The sequence below is a fragment of the Armigeres subalbatus genome, chromosome 2 (genome assembly GCF_024139115.2).
Source record: "Armigeres subalbatus isolate Guangzhou_Male chromosome 2, GZ_Asu_2, whole genome shotgun sequence".
NCBI classification, from domain to species: Eukaryota; Metazoa; Arthropoda; class Insecta; order Diptera; family Culicidae; genus Armigeres; species Armigeres subalbatus.
The window spans coordinates 453,888,263-453,906,238 of NC_085140.1; the positions used below are offsets into that span (position 1 = coordinate 453,888,263).

Here is a 17,976-nt window from a genome sequence, read left to right on the forward strand (position 1 = left end):
GATCGTGACCAAACCGATATCTATTCGACCCCCATTGAAGAATCAGCAAGAGCAAAGCATGAAAAGCTCACGCACGTCAGGTAATAGCCGCTTTGTTCCGCTTCGACAATTTTTGTGCAGTCCAAAGCCAGCCATCGACCGTATGAAGAAGTTTAAGGACACTCTGTACGTCGGAGCGTTCGCTGCGCGTTGTTCATGCGAGCTACCGTTCCTCCTAGGCACCGACCACAGTGCATTGTGGTATACTTACTCATCAATAAAGGAGCTGGCAAATGAAATGGGAAAAATACGGAATAAACAGCGCTTGTGACGACGGCGAAGGTCAACACACAACAAGTGATTGCAACGATAATATGGTAAATTGGAACGCAATCTTTGCATGCAAAGTAATGTATTTATTAGGGAAGCAAAAAACTTCAACTGACTGCGTTGATGAAAATGGTCCCACTTAGTAAAAATTATATAAATAGAATAAATAGAGAGACTGATTTTGAGATGTACAAAGGACCAAGTTTCTTGTCAAACACAAGGAATCAAGTCATATGAAAGAATCCCAAGACATCAGCACTGTTCCTCAATAGTTGAGCTGGACTCCATATATGGTTCTTCATTTCTCCATGCGGCTTCGTTGTAGTAAATCAGCAACCATATCTTCAGTACTACAATAGACGAATTCTACTTTTTGCTTTAACTTGATATCACGAGCGTAATGGAAATGTGTTGGAATGTGCTTTTGTCGATTACTGAATTCCTCAAGTTTTTTCAAGGCGTTTTGATGAATATATATGTTATACGAACCGCCGGATATTCATCAAGATCACATAGATTTCAAACGTTTTATTGGATAGATTCGGATGAAGCCACAAACTCTGTTTCAGCCGTTGAAAGTAGTGAATATTTGCTTGCGATATGCTCAAATAATAGTCCCTCCATTGTAATTGATCAGCAACCGTTGTTGGGTTATCGATCATCTCGACACCCTGCCCAATCAGCATAAGATAATCCTAATAATATTCCTTCACTGATTTCCGAATGGCTTAGGTGCAAGCGAACGTTTCTTGTTGTCTTCAGGTATAGAAGAATTTGCTTGACAGGGTAACCATCCAGTCTGGAAAACCGTAGAAAACGGGAATAATGCGGGAAATCATCCAACCAAACCGATGATTGTACTATCAATCAAGTTTCAAACATTCATCATTTGTAATATTTTGAGTAGGATAACCGTACCCTTAGTGGAGGTAAAGGGATTTTAATGAGATTTTTCATAATTATAGGGGAGAATGTTCCCAAATCGACCCCCTAAATAACAGAGGTTAAGGGGGGTCCGGTAGCGTAGTTGGCTACACGTTCGCCTTACAAGCGAATGGTCATGGGTTCGATTCCCAGCCCCTCCACCAAAACCCTCGTCAGTCGCCGGTGTCAGTGTCAGTGTTCTATAATTGTAACCACGACAAAATTTTACCACATTATGGAACAGTTTAGTATTTCCTGTATCAATCGCTTCCTAATCATTTTTTGTGTCGACATCCACGCTTAAAAGCAGTAATTGTGGGTTACTGTTACATTGTAGCAATCACATTGGCGGTATGAACGAATTTGTAGCTAATATTTGCATTAAAAAGGCATTGTTTACATTCGCCGCCATTTTGGACAAGAAGTGTTCCATAATAAGGTTATTTGCAATCGATTGGATATTCAGTAATTTTGTTCTAATCCAACCTATTTTAGATTGGATATCACATAGCTGACCGAAAGCTTAGATCCTTACGTTGCTTTTCATGTATTAATATCTACAACTGGTTGGTTTTGTGGCGTGTTAGAAGTAATTGAATGTTGAGAAAGTCGTTAAGCATTCCATAATTGTGGGGGTAGTGTATGGACCAACATTACCCCCTACTCAAGAGTGAATTGCACGTATGACGATTACGTTCGCGGAGCAGACGGTATAATTGACGATGCCCCCTGGCCAAGACGCCCCTGTGAGATTTCTAGAAAACTAGAACTTACTAAGGTCTATAATCAGTTGGTACCTTTAAATATTTGTAAGACCAGTATGGTGAATGTTGAAGTATTTTTGTGTTACATAATGAAAATAATTGCAAAATTCAAAAAGTTACAGATTTGATGTAACTTTCAATGTTTGTTTGCTCAATATTATGGAGCGACGCTTGTATACTGTCTGCAAAACTTGCACTGAAGCACTCAGTTGGGCAACAAAGCAACTTTCCTCAGTGGTAAATATGATATAGGGGAACTTCTCCTGGATTTCATCTCATGGCTCCGATGTGCATCCCATCAAAAACAAAGCAATGAAAAGGTACTTGATTTAATTCTCATTTTTGTGATTTTATTTAGTTAGCACGCATGTTTATCAAAAGAAGCGATGAAATTGGTGCCGTATTTCTTTGTTTGACGATGAGATGAATATATGTTCAGTGAGATGGAAATCGGAAAGGTTCCCCTATATGAAATCTTCTTCTTCTTCTTCTTCTTCTTATTGGCATTACATCCCCACACTGGGACAGAGCCGCATCGCAGCTTAGTGTTCATTAAGCACCAAGTTACCATTTTTGCATTTGTATATGATGAGGCTAACACGATCATCCTGTTATGCCCAGGGAAGTCGAGACAATTTCCAACCCGATTGTGAAATTGTGTAGACAGGTACTGGGAATCGAATCCAGCCACCCTCAGCATGGCCTTGCTTTATAGCCGCGCATCTTACCGCTAGGCTAAGGAGGCCTATATGAAATAAACACTATATGAAACAATATGAAATTGTGTTGAAAATTGTGGGTGTGTTGTTGTAATTTGTGGGTGTTCCCTAATATATCACGAAGTCATTTAGAATTTCCACTCTCTTTCTCCCTTTCAAATCATGCAGTGAAAAGTAGAGTGCAATAAAATGGGGGTTCGGTTTCGGACCATTGCTTGCCGGTCGGTTTCGGACCACCCCGACTTTTTCTCAAAATGACGTGCCGTTCAACAATACCACCTCATACGACCTTATCTAAGTACGTGCAACATAGCTAAGACCATAAGCAATAAGGATAACTTATCGTTGTTCAATTTCTCAATACCCGCTGAAAATATTTTACCGATATCTCCTGCAGCCAAAAAATCAATTCCAACACAATTTGGCATGGTCAAAACACAATATGGCTCGAAAACTCCGAAAAACGCAACCTTGGAAGATGGCTGCCTACGTCCAAATTAGTAGTGATGCGGCAGTGTTCTACTGACAATACAGGCATATTCACCGAAAGCGCCATCTATGAAATCCGACGGTCGGTTTGGGAACACTCTCCCTACACTTTACGATGGTTTCAGTTGATGCATCGTGCGTTTAGTATCCTGTCAAAAACAACTTATCCTAAGATTTCGCCCGAAAAAATATTGAAATCAATGATTTCCCTCATAAAATTGACTCCCTTGCACCTTGTAGTGGTGTAACTGTACCAATAGTGGTGAGTCTCATAAGAAATCAATGGATAGCACCAATATGGGATCCAAAATTATTATTTACCACCACCAAAGGAACAGTGTACCCATTAGTAGTGCAAGTAATATTTGGTAGTTTTCGAAGAAATGACATCAATCTCATTTTTGTTAGCAAATTTATTAGTTTATCTATTGGCTTAGATATCAAAGCTGTAAATTTCCCATAATTATCAATTTAAAAAAAATCTTTTATGGATCTACTAATGCTTCCACTATTGGTACCGTTACCCTAACTATTATTTAAAAAAAATATGTCTGGTTTTAAGTTGTTTTTTTTTTGTTGTACTAATACAATCGGATTTCTAAAATCATTAGAAGTTCTGTGGAGGTTCTTTGAAGCAACATTATTCCGGAGCAAATGGTAGATTTCTTTCAAATAAAAATTCAGCATTGCCACCGAAAAGTGAATCCTATAGCTGACTCATAACTTAGCATTAGTACATTATAGATAATACCAGTTATAATAGACTAAATGCAAGAATAGTTTCCACTTTTTACAAGACATAACTTACATTGAGTTTGATAGTAATGACACAAAAAAAAAACCATGAAGAACCAATCACCCCTATTCTTGTTTACGGACGAATGAAACTTTCGAACGAATGCAGTTCGTTCGAATCGTTTCCCCATTTGATTTTGCTGGCGTAAATGAGAATGCACATCAGCTTTCGTTCGAAAACGCGTTCGTACGTAAACAAGAATACGGGTGAATAACTTAAGCAAATAAAGTAATTCAACGAACGCATACTCCATACCTTCTGACCATAAAGACAAGAATGACATTGTAGGATCCATCCATGTGATTAAAAATGAGATAATGGAAGAGGCCCTCCTCAGCCGTGTGGTAAGATGCGCGGCTACAAAGCAAGGCCATGCTGAGGGTGGCTGGGTTCGATTCCCGGTTCCGGTCTAGGCAATTTTGGAAATTGTCTCGACTTCCCTGGGAATAAAAGTATCATCGTGTTAGCCTCATGATATACGAATGTAGAAATGGTAACTTGGTTTAGAAACCTCGCAGTTGCTAACTGTGGATGTGCTTAATGAACACTAAGCTACGAGGCGGCAATGTCCCAGTGGGGGATGTAATGCCAATGAAGAAGAAGAAGAAGAAGATAGTGGAAGAGAATATCTATCTAAATTTTAAATATAATGTCTTTTGAGCCAGTTTCACAGTGTCTATGGACAACATGATCCTTGTACTGCTGGAGGACTGCTTCAAAAGTTATCAACTATATTATAAAAGTTAATTAAATTTATGAACCGGGGATTGAATACTATCTTATATTTGATAAAAAAAAACTCCCGATTCGGTTACTACGATGAAGCATTGAGCAACATGTTCTATGTGAGTCGAAAAAACTGCTTCGGTAGATCATCTAAACAACATAAAAACAGACAAAATGATTTGACTCTGACAATAAAATGACTTTAAATATTACGAAGTTAGTTAGCATAAGACCTCGTGATTCCCTCCGATTCAGTTGCAACAGCGTCTTCTTGGATGCTACGGCAGGCAAACTGCTTTGAAAGGAATTATGCAACGGTGTGTGTGTGTTTTTGTGTGTGTGTGTGTTATTACAATCTAACTCCCACTGTCTGGCAGTGGCATTATGGATAGAATATTCGTGCAACTATCAAAATTTAATATAATTGCAAGAATCTTAGATCCGGGAGCTAGAAGGTGATAGCTCTATTGTAACTCCTATAGCCCATTTCAAGAACGCAAGGATTCCGAAGCTATAGTCGTTTGCAATAAGCCCCGCGTGATTACAACCACATATCATAAGGATATCTGAAGTGCATTCACACTTCCTGGACCAAAATTAAACTTTCTGATCCTGGCGCATAATTAGTAATAAAATTAATCAATATAAAAAAAGGCATTTATGATTTATCAAAAATTACTTACCATTTTTCCAACAGTAATAGTACACTAACCATGTTTGTACATTTACATTTCTTGATCACATTATTAGTAAGGGCATTGCCCGTGCTAAAAATCGATCACTCAGAAAATGAGAAAAGTTTAGTTATAGTAAAAAGAAGAAACTAAACAGACTAAACAAACTAAATGACTTTCGGTCACCACACTCCTAAAAATAGTGCAAAAACTATACCCAATACAACTTACGACTCAACATTGAAACACGTTAAAAACCAACATGAAACTTGATCACCAGATTAACATCTGCATCCACAAAGTTCAAAGCCAGCAGGAACAGTACTTTGACTTTGTTGCGTATCATTTTTTACATAAAGAGTTTACACGCATATAAGGACATTTTACAGTCGTTATCACTTTTCAAGGTATCCAAAAAACACACGAGAAAATCACTATCCTGCTGGGTGGCGTAGCCCGAAACACCACCCGCCGAATCTCACAAAATGCAGAAAAATTGGCAAACCGACGCGAAAACAACAACACGTGCGTTCATAACCATGGCACACTTGGATCTCTTGAAAGGAATTATGCAACGGTATCGTCAAAAAAGGTTTACCAGAGACGTAAAGATCGACCATAAGACAACCTAGCCCATCATCAAATTGAAACTCATGTAATGTTTGGAAACTCATTACCTGTTGAATCTTGTTTGGAGGCGGTTCCGATGCTGTTAAGACCACCATAGGCCCATAAAGATAGTATTCGGCGTTTTCTTGAAATGTGCTTCAGGTATCAGAACGTCGGCTCCAGGGGCACGTTCACCTCAATTCGGGAGATTTGTGCCATCGCCTTCACAGCCTTTCTCATCACGCACCTGACGGAAAAGGAAGTGAACAAAAGGAAAGGAAATATGGATGGGAGAAAATGGGAAGTTTGGGAAAGGTACCCTTGAAGAGGGCATACAACGTATACAACACGTACAAAGCTCATAGCTCCTTACCACAACGGGTTATGAACAACAGAATACTTTTGAAGGTTCAGGTTTCTGTAGTCAATTTCACTTAGTAAGTGTTTACCAAATATTTGGAAACGCAGTTGCGCATAAACTGGGCAGTTACATATCAGATGATAAGAAGTTCCATAATCGGATTCACAACCATCGCAGACAAAAAGATTCAACACGTTGAATATTTGCCATGATATAGTTGAGTCGACAGTGACCTGTCAAGGCCTTGACTAAGACACTGCAATTCTGTTTAGACAGATTAGCTAAATAGTTAGCTACTACCGGAGATGGCTCTCGGATATACAATTTTGTTTGTCGACATGAATCTAAGCTACTCCAATACCGTTTGTGCTGAGTGGAAGCCCAAGAGCTAATCAAACGCTTCACCCAACACTTAGATATTGGAATAGCTGGCTCAGGACCAAAAAAGTCTTGTGATGCTCCAGTGCGAGCTAACTCATCAGCCAATTCGTTTCCAGCTATGGAAGAATGGCCAGGTACCCATATAAGGTGCAATGTATTAACTGAATTCAGTTCCTCTATTTGAGTTCGACATGCGATTACTAATTTCGACCTTGAGTTGGCCGAAGCGAGGGCTTTGATAGCTGCTTGACTATCTGAACAGAAGTATATTACTTTTGCCCATTATGTGTTTCTGCAGTGCGGATTGCACTTCATACATAATGGCAAATATTTCCGCTTGAAAGACAGTGCAGTTTCTACCCAGTGAGTAGAACTGTTCCAGTCTTAGATCACGTGAGTAGACACCAGTACTAGCTCTACCTCCTAAGAGCGAGCCGTCAGTGTAACAAACAATGCTGTCCGACATACTTCTTTCCAAATAGCTAGATGTCCATTCATCCCACGAGGGGAATTGTGTAGAAAATGTCCTGTAAGGAAAACTACTAGCGAGTGTGAGATCACTTGGAGCGAGGACTGTTCTGTCCCTATCAATAATGAGTTGTAACAACGAAGTGTGTGTGTAGAACTGCGGTTTACAGGATTCTCTTCCATGAAACCGAGAACCCATAATCGTGAAAGTACAAGAAAGTGCTTCTTGTTTGAGATGTATGTGTAGTGGGACAACGTCGAAAGAACCTCGAGAGCAGCAGTGGGAGTGGGAGAGAACGCACCAGTCATTGCCATTAGGCACATCCTTTGCAGATGGCCTAATTTAGACTGAATTGTCCTCACTTCACCCTTTTGCCACCACACAAGACATCCATATACCAAAAATTGGTCGTACAACTGTTGTGTAAATCCATTTGATGAATTTGGTTTTAAGACCCCAAGTTTTACCAAAAGTTCGTCGGCATTGGCCGAAAGCCATACACGCCTTTTTAACTCTGAACTCAATGTTAGGTGTCCAGGACCGCTTGGAATCAAGAATTAGTCCCACATTGTCCCGTTGCATTGATTTCAGAGTCAAAAAGATGTAATGGGCGAATACCATTACGGTTACGTTTTTCCGTGAAAAAGTACAATAGATGTTTTATTCGGATTAACCGAAAGGCCATATTGGCGACAAGAGCGTTTTGCATCAAGTCGTCAAGTACTACTTTAAGTAATACATAAACCGATTATCAATATTAGATAGTCGTCGGCAAATCCATAGGTATGAAAACCGCCATTATTGAGTAATCTCAATAGCGTATCTGCAACGAGGTTCCACAAAAGTGGAGATAATACTTCCCCTTGGGAGCAGCCACAGACACTTAATTTCCTAACCGCTGCTTGACGTAATGCCGAGTAGAGATGTCGGTTTTAAGGATCTGGTGAATCCATTTGGTAATTATAGTGGGTAACCCATGACAACGTGCGGCTTCCAATATTGCATCGAAAGACACGTTGTCAAAAGCACCCTCAATATCTAAGAACGCACCCAAGCATGATTGCTTTTGAGCAAATGCGTTTTCGATGTCGTAGACAACCTTGTGTAGAAGAGTCACGGTGGACTTTCCAGATTGGTAAGCATGTTGATTAACATGAAGAGGCATGTTTGCCAAACAGTCATCACGAATGTGATGATCGATAATACGTTCTAAGCATTTCAGAAGAAATGAGGTCAGACTGATGGGTCTAAAACTCTTTGCTTCTTCATACGAAGCACGTCCTCCTTTTGGGATAAACTTTACAGTGACATCCCGCCAGGATATGGGAATATACCCAGTAGCAAAACTGCATACTAAAAGTTTTTCAAAACATGTTTGATATGCTCAAAACCCTTCTAAAGAAGAACGGGATAGATCCCATCTTTAATAGATTTATAAGGAGCAAAACTGTTAGGAGCCCATTGAATCGATTCAGTAGTTATGATTCTACGAGCCTGAGCCCAAGACCCTACATGACCTACATGAAAAGACATCAGGTACATCCGAAGTTGATATATCTACACATCCAGGGAAGTGTGTATCAAAGAAGTGCTCTAACGCGTCTTCGTCAGAAGAAGTGTAGTCACTCATTTGGCTTGCGAATTTCGCCAACTTGGAAATCCTTGGATCTCGCAAGAATTTTATTCAATCGAGTGGCTTCACTCAAATTGGAAACATTTGCACAAAGGTTTTTCCAGCCGAATCGTTCAGCAGATCGTAGAGCCTTCTTGTAAGCTTTGCGAGCCAACTTGAAAGAATCCGTCCCTGCTGAATGGCGTCTGTTCCAACTCCTTCTACACTGCTTCCTGAGCTTAGCCAAATCGGAATTCCACCACGGGGTTCCTCTTGAGGTTTTCACAGAACGCAAGGCAAGCTTCTTCAAAGCTTCCACGATATGCAACGTTGTAGTATCAACGGCATCATCCAAGTCGGTAGGAGTTTCAATGGATGGTAGATATCCATGAAATTTTGTCGAGAGCAACTCTGTATAGAGATCCCAGTTGGTTGAACGGGGATTTCTAAAACGCAAGGTCTGCGAAGAAACATTCAACTGATCAAAATAGATGTAGCGATGGTCAGATATAGATTCCTCATCTGACACATGCCAATTCGTCAACTCGTGACTGATTCTATTGGAACAGAGAGTTATGTCTAATACTTCTGCTCTATTAGATACCATAAAGGTTGGGCGATTGCCTATGTTAAGTAAACCAAGTTCGGTACTACTTAAGTATTCCATCAAGCTGGAGCCTCTCAGATTGATATCCGAGCTACCCCAGATGATGTGATGAGCATTAGCATCACTGCCGACAATTAGCGGCAGGCCTTTTGAGGTGCAATATATGACAACTCGTTTGAAAGCATCCGTAGGGGATGGTTCATCGTGTGGTAAATAAACCGAACAATAGACGTATTTCCTGACGGGGGTTCCGCCAGTTGCATCAATTGTGACGGCACATACATCTCTGGTTGTTAGTTCAGAGATAAGTGTAGCAACGATAGCATTGTTAACAAGTACACATGCACGCGGCATTGATCGAGAGTTTGCCATTTCATTACTGAAAGCAGCAAAAACCGGGTTCACTAGGTTACCTAGGTAGAAGCTACCCTTGCGAAAATAGGGTTCCTGCACCAAAGCCACTTGGGATTTGCCATTTTGCATAAGTCTACAAAGATTAATCGTTGCTGTTCTTTTGTGCTGGAGATTGATTTGAGCTATCCTAACTGTAGCCATTACGAATTACGATAATACACTCCACAACTTCAACGAAAACAACAACACGTACGTTCATAACCATGGCACACTTGGATCTCTTGAAAGGAATTATGCAACGGTATCGTCAAAAAAGGTTTACCAGAGACGTAAAGATCGACCATAAGACAACCTAGCCCATCATCAAATTGAAACTCATGTAATGTTTGGAAACTCATTACCTGTTGAATCTTGTTTGGAGGCGATTCCGATGCTGTTAAGACCACCATAGGCCCATAAAGATAGTATTCGGCGTTTTCTTGAAATGAGCTTCAGAATATGTAGTGGTTAAAACAGTAAATTGAAATTTTTTGATAATTGCTTGGTCAATGGTTCTGAACTTTGGCCCTTTTATTCAGTTTCAGAAGCTTTCACTAAACAACCTTCAAAATTTTAGGCGTTTATTATTTATCAAAATCTAATGAGATGTTATTCAACCGTCTAAGACGAATTAAGTACTCTCCATTTAATTCCACCAATTATTTTCGATATCTTTGCAGATACGTATTTCGACCACAACTGTGTGGTCGTCTTCAGTGTCTCGTACTTTACTCGACTTGTACGAGACACTAAGACGACCATACAGTTGTGGTCGAAATACGTATCTGCAAAGATATCGAAAATAATTGGTGGAAATAAATGGAGAGTACTTAATTCGTCTTAGACGGTTGAATACATTCCACTAAAAGAGCTTAATATATTTTTCTGAGATGTTATTGTTCAAAATACGTTTCCATTAGTTTTCTAATTCATCATCAACTAATAATAAAACTGCCTCTTGTGAATGATGATTAACTCAATACCAAATTTTCAACGATTCAGTTTTGGTAGGGGGGATGGGAACGTTGATTTGATGAATCTGATAGCACTTTTACGCGTACCAGAGTCATCAATACGTAGAATGCTTCTGTTGCCCGAGTGTTGATGGTATTGGTCTACGTGGAATTGCTGTTGGATTCGTCCGAGCGACGTTTGAATTTTTGCCTGCAGAAGCGGATGAGTCGTTTTGAGAAATTGGTATTGACCTAATAAAATTTGAAAACGATTTTTCTAAGCTTCTTTTATTTGTTAGAATTGGCGCCCCTTACCCAATCTTTCCTTGAGAAAACAGAACAGTAATACTGTTAATTGGCCATGCATCGGAGCCCTAGCCACATCCTTGTCTTGCTTCTAGAATATCACCAGTAAAGCTACAAACCCGGGATTTAGCTCTATCTACAAGACCATTTCAATCTAGAAGTTGTTCAGTAACAAGAATTTCCGCGTGTTCCTCGAACTACCATTGTTTACCAGTTCATGAAGAGTTAGTACATCCGTAGAACCCTAACTCGAACTTTTTCCAGCAGTTAGTTCAGCCTAGGTCAATGGGCCCTGGTTTTATAACTAATTGCTAGAAAATCTGTTTCCGCTGCATACAATTTAGCCTCAAACGAGAGGAATTTGAGTCTTTCAACCATGTGCAGGATAAAATTATTTTGTTATAATTCAAAAACTGCAATTGGTAGAGAGGACTAAATACCTTGAACTACCACAACTTATTGCCCTAGCTTGAAAAATGGATTAAGCTAGGGCTCGGTTTGGTAGATCTTATACCGTAAAACACTACGTAAAAGTGATCTACCAACTTTACGGGAGACAGATTGATTTACTTCACATGAGTATTCTTACCAATAAATCATGTTCCCGCAGTGAACAATCATATTCCATGTTATCGTGCCACATTGATTAGCTCGACAAGCCTTGAAGCGATAGATAAACTGGCCTCTGGAAAATTCTGATGTCATGTCCATCAAACTGCTTAAATCCGCATAATGTAGTCATGTAACTATTGTTATGATGTTGGTTTTTCATTATAGCACCTATGTAGATGAGTGCTATAATGGATTTTATGCAACTCATTTGAGTTGCAAAATTTCGTTGGCATAGAAAAGTATTTAGGCCGTTTTATCACTGAAAAACAAACTGTTAACCAGGTATTATGATCAGGAATTGCAGAAAATCATTATTAAGCCTTCTTCTTTAGTAAAATTTTTGTTTTATCAACCATTTTAGCATTGAACTACATATTCGACCATATTGAGGTCTCCAAAGCAAATCTGTGTCTGTGTGTAGAAAAAATATCTCGGGTACTTATTCAAAAGGACGTATGTGGTTTTGTAAACAAAGATTCAAACGTCGATTTGTCCAATCTGATGGCACTCCCACGCAAACCAACACCACCAACAGGTAGCCGAAGGCTTCCCCTATCTGTCTGTGTTGATAGTTTGCGTGGGAGTGCCATCAGATTGGACAAATCGACGTTTGAATCTTTGTTTACAAAATCACATACGTCCTTTTGAATAAGTACCCGAGATATAATCGTTTTTTCGACTTCATCTTCAACAGGTGTTTCAACTGGTTGATCGACAGTGCATTTGTATTTGAAAAAATCGATCGTTTTTACTAATTACCACATTGTTGTTATCTGGATCAATTAGTAAACTTTAGATCTATCCGAATAAACGACAAACAACATTCACATAGTCCTTGGTTTTGATAATTTGATCATTTTGGTCTGGTAGCTATAGGTTACTTATTGCCAGGCCAATGTACTTTTGACTTCTTTCTTTTCTTTATTAAAGCTACACCACCATGTACCTTGGGTTTGTCTCTGGTGATATATTCTTCTGGGTTCCAGTTCAGCGCTTACTTTCAATTCTAGTTCCTGCTCATACTAAAAGAGGTATGGCCGATGGACCTTTACTTTTCCGGATTGTGGAAGTAATGTATCTGCGAGATGGCGATATGCTGAATGGTGCGATTCCAATAAGGGGCAGTCCATATATCACGTGGACAATTTTGGGGGGAAGGGGGGGGGGTATGTCAACTGTCCACAGTTCATACAAATTTTTGAAAATTTATATGAAGAATTGTCCACACGGGGGGGGGGGGTTTCTGAAACTGACCAAAACCTGTCCACGTGGTATATGGACAGCCCCTAATGGGATCGAATGTTGTTCCAAAGAATTTAGGTAATAAACCATAGAGGAAGATTGTGGATTCCGTCACTGATGAAACATATTTTGCTGGCGAGGATAGCACTGGCGCTGATTGCTAGTGTTTCCCAACCGGGAGGTGTGAACCCGTACCGAAGGGGTCGTTAGTCCATTGCAAAGAATTCGCCTTTTTGTGGTTTGTCTGTCATGAACACGTTTTAATGTTAAGAAAATTATTTTGAGCTTTTTAGTGGAATGTCTTCACTTGTCATAAGACGAGTTTGTACAATCCCATTTAATTCCACCACTTAATTGTACCTTGACAGATACGTATTTCGACCTCAACAGTAAGGTCATCTTCAGTGTCTCGTACTTGAATCGAGTCGACGTGACGTTTTCATGGTTAAATTGATATAATATCATTTCTTTTGTACAAATATCTATTTATCAGGTTTACTCAGAATCAAGAGATTTAAAAGAAGAGTTTCTTTTCTGTAGTGATTTGAAAACTACAGCCTTGCCGCAAAAAATAACTTTTTTGAATCTGGTGGCAATCAGTTGGGGGAGTTCGTACCATAGGTGTTTATTGCATGTTTCACACAACTACAAAAAAGCTAAGTAATATAAGTAATATAATTGTGAATCTGTGAATATAACTGTGAATCTGATACATGTTTGTGGAAAACTCTGCAAACAAATGAATGCAGATCACGAAGTACATTTTTTCTACACTGCCGTGCGTTGGTTATCAAAAGGCGCAATATTTTAAACCACGTTTTTGAGGTATGAAATTAAAATTGTCTTGGAAAGCCTGGGTAGACATTATTTGCTTGCCAATCTCAATGAAGAAGGAAGTCAAAAACGTCTCGCTTAGCTATTACACATCAGCTGAACTCGCTGAACTGGAAGTTACAGGACAAGAAAACCAATCTGATGCAGTTCAGAGACAATTTACAAGCAAAGGTAAAAAACTGGCAACGCAAAGTAAGTGTCGGAATCGGAAATATTACAAAGTTTGATGAACTGTGCATTTTGTTTGAGACGGATTCAACTAAATTAGATGCAGATATCAAATTGGAAATTATGGCTTATCTTGACATCTTCATCCAGAGGTCGAGGGAACCTTGGCTAATTTTTACGATCCCGAAAAGGTTGGGAACCATCGTTCTATGTCGTTAGTCATAATTGCTTTCAAAGGCGGCTTATTGGGCCTTCCCAAACCTCCTATCTCATCGGGGCCCACGGAAACAAATGCATACCCACAATCATGAATAAAAAATCATGAAATCATGAATCATGCCGGTTCATGAAATCATGATTATAATTCATGATTTCAGGAACACTATTCATGGTACTGCGCAATCTTCAACAGTCGACAAAATGCATAACCGGTTAAAGTTCAAACACTCTCTTCCCAAGAAGTGAGAACGGCTGAAAGGAAGCACGCCGGACTCTCACTCGGTGTACTCGAGTTCAAAACCCTTGTTGAACTTTTTTTTTATTTTTCGATTTCAACAACCAAATCGTAACGCACTGGTTGCGTTACGCGAAAATAAATCATGAAATCATGATTTATATTCATGGTGTATTTTCATAACATGAAAACACGTTGGATTCATGAAATCATGAATTATTTTCTCATTTCCGGGAACGGATTTTTACCCGTCAGGCAGTGTTGGTAAAATCTGAAGTTTACAAATCTCATCGACGATTCAAATTCTGCGTGGGTCAAATCTCATCAGAATCATGGCCAAGAGAATCGCGATTTGCATCATTGCATGATTTTTACGTGTTCTTCATTGTTGAATGCGTTGAATTTACTTTTTTCGCTAAATCATTTTTCGGCGAGTGAGCGAAGTGATGCTATTCTGTGCGAGAAACTCAAGCGCGATGCTCTCCCAACAGAATCGCAAGCGAGTTAGTCCGTGCATGAAGCCTCGATGATTGAGATTTGATTATGATTCTACGTGATTCTACCAACACTGGTGTCACGTCTGTTCAGCGTCACACTAGAACTTAGGCTTAGGAAGTTTACTTAAATACGTCTATAAAGTGTTTGTAAGTGCTGTAAGGTAGGCAAACATTGTTGCTATGTATCACATTAAGGTGAAGTTCAACGATTGTATTGCGAACGGCATCATCACTGCCAAGTGGATTAATCGAAGATATTATAATACGGTACGCTACGCGAAAAGCGAGAATTCGACCAATCGGACCCAGCTTCTGCACAGTTAGTTGTGACCTCAAAATGAGTCAGAAAAAATCGATCTTACTTGGACGTTCCATTTGATGAACACTGAACAGTCCTGTTGCTGCGAAATGTTTGGTTTAAGGCTCACTCTGCATCTGCACCCAGTTTAGTCTACATCTTTATCAATCCGAATTAATCGTAGTCGTTCAGGTGCTCTATTAAAAAAAGACTGCCACAGATAATCGAGGTTTGTATCACGGTCAATTGCTTTCACCAAGATCTAGTAAAACAGATCCTTGACGCACTTCAATTACAGGGTTGTTACGACTACGCGGATTTGGCGCAGATTTACAAAACAATTTTAGAGTTTCGTGCGAATTTGGTGCGAATTTAGTTTTAGTTAAAAATTAATTAATAAAATTAGTTTTACGTCTATCTATATGAGCTTTATTTTCATTAGCAAATGTAGTTAACAACAAAATTTACGTTAAAAAGCTATTAACATTCTTTTTCGGATATGTCCAAGCCCTAATTGAATGGCATGCAGTCTTTAAACTAATTTTATGAGGAGAAGGACGCCACTTGATGTCATTTTTAATCCATTCGGAAATAAGACGCACACAAAACATTTCTATTGAAGGACATGAACAACCATTTCCATCTTGTCAATTTCTTTTTACTTCTCAGATATTTGTCAGTTTCTGATTGATTATTTCTTTTACAATGAACCACTTAGCATATCATATCATTTTTCAAAAGTTTTTACGTCAGGAATTCTTTTATAGTTTTGAAACATTTTATATGGTTTCATGGCATTCATCTAGAACGAATAAGAGTTCATACAACAATTGAAAACACAAAAATGTTCTTTGATTTGATGCAGATGCCTCATTTTAATAAATGCTACCGCAGAAAGTCGTCCAAAAATAAGAAGATTCTTAAAAGTTATTTCTGGGATTTTTTTTGTGATATTTTCGGATAACTCTGATGGTATTTTTACAGTAATACCAACAGAAAACGAAAAACCTCCTAATGAAATTTGCACAAGGACCCTATGAGGATCATTGGATAAATTCCTTGTAAATAAATTTTCACGTCCTAAAATACAGACTGAACACTTAACACCTAGCATAGCCAACGGACAGGACACATGACACCCAGTGGACCAGTGGAGAATTTTCCGATCACGAAAAGTTTCCTCCTTACCGGGGCAGGAATCGAACCCACACTTTCTAGCACATGCGCCTAGACGATGGACAACGCTAAACAATAGAGGTAATAAGCTATAGAGGAAGATTGTCGCTGTCGTCACTAGCAAAACATCTTTTGCTGGCGAGGATAGGGCATTAAATGTCAACGAAGGAAATATCAATACGTTTTGACAGATAGGTACCCAACATGTTTGGGGACGATAACAAAAGGATTCGGAGCGATAATCGTCCTCTATAGTTTATTACCTCTATTCGCTAACTGCACGGCCACGAAACCCACTAAAGATGATTTTTACAACATTTAAAATCTAAAAAATGATAAGGGATTTTTGGTGGAATTTCGCGGAATTTCTTGGAGCGGTGACCGCAGAAATGGCTGTAAAAATTCCGCAAGAATGTCGCCTTACAAAAGAGGTTTAGAAAGGTTATCCGGTTATAGTGATGATGCAGGAATTTCTGTAAAAAGTCCTAAAAATTGCACCGGGAGTTTTTCCTCAGGAAATCACCAATTAATTTCTGCAAGAATTTTGAAGCGATTCATGAATGGTTTTTGCAAGTAGACTCTAAAGATTTTCCGCAGGTTGTTCTAGAAGTATTTACCTGAACTTACATCAAAATTCTCAAACAAATTTCCCAGGAAACCTGGAGGAATTTCCGCAGATATTCTCGGGAAAATTTGCGCAGTCAATTATGGAATAACTTCTGCAGCAGATTCAAGAGTAGTTGGGTTTCTGTAAACATTTCTAGGAAAATTTCCGCAAGAATTCCCGGAGGATTAACCGCAGGAATTTCTGGGGACAAATCTGCGCTTGAATAATGAATTTCTGCAGGATTTTTTGGAGGAATGTTCGCAGATATTCAGGGAGATTTTAGCTGAATTTCCAGTAAAAAAAGGGAAATAAATTCCACCAAAAATATTGCTGAAGTTTCATCATCAACTTCTAGAGAAACTTGTTACATGAATTAATGGAGAAATAACGCATAAAAACGTTACCAAGTTACGATTTCTGCATTCGTATATCATTGGGTTTACACGATGATACTTTTATGCCCAGGAAAGTTGAGACAATTTCCAATCCGAAAATTGTCTAGACCGGCACCGAGAATCGAACCCAGCCACCCTCAGCATGGTCTTGCTTTGTAGCCCCGCATCTTACCGCTAGGCTAAGGAGGGCCCCATTGTTTATTAGCTGCATTGTTTAATTCCTTAATCTCTACGCATGTTTGTCTTGTGATGAATAATTACAACAGTGATGCATAATTTTTAACTTCAGAAGAAATAGTAGTTTTGCCAGATTTTTTATTATTTGCCAAGTTTATCTTTAATCAATTAAAATCAAATCTGGACTAATTTTTTTTCCTAAATCGTTGCATCTTGCGCTGCATTTAATGAAGTACAATCAACAAAAAATCCAACGACAATAACGGAACAAAACATACCTTAACCATCATCTCATCTAAAAAGCGGTGCTTATTGAAATAGTTTTGGTTGTGTAGCTCTTGTTCACTTAGTTTCAGTACTTCAAGTGGTGCAGTTTTCTTAGTCCTATTTTTAATTTGGAGGAATCATATTCGCGCGGATTTGA

The 17,976-nt window shown here is 39.0% G+C and overlaps 1 protein-coding gene across 6 annotated transcripts in view; it reads left to right on the top strand.

Annotated features, from left to right (window-relative positions):
* The window catches only part of LOC134213795 (ras-related protein Rab-5B), a 46,805-nt gene that overhangs the window by 17,843 nt on the left and 10,986 nt on the right, over positions 1 to 17,976 (top strand). The gene's annotated exons all lie outside the window — the stretch shown is intronic.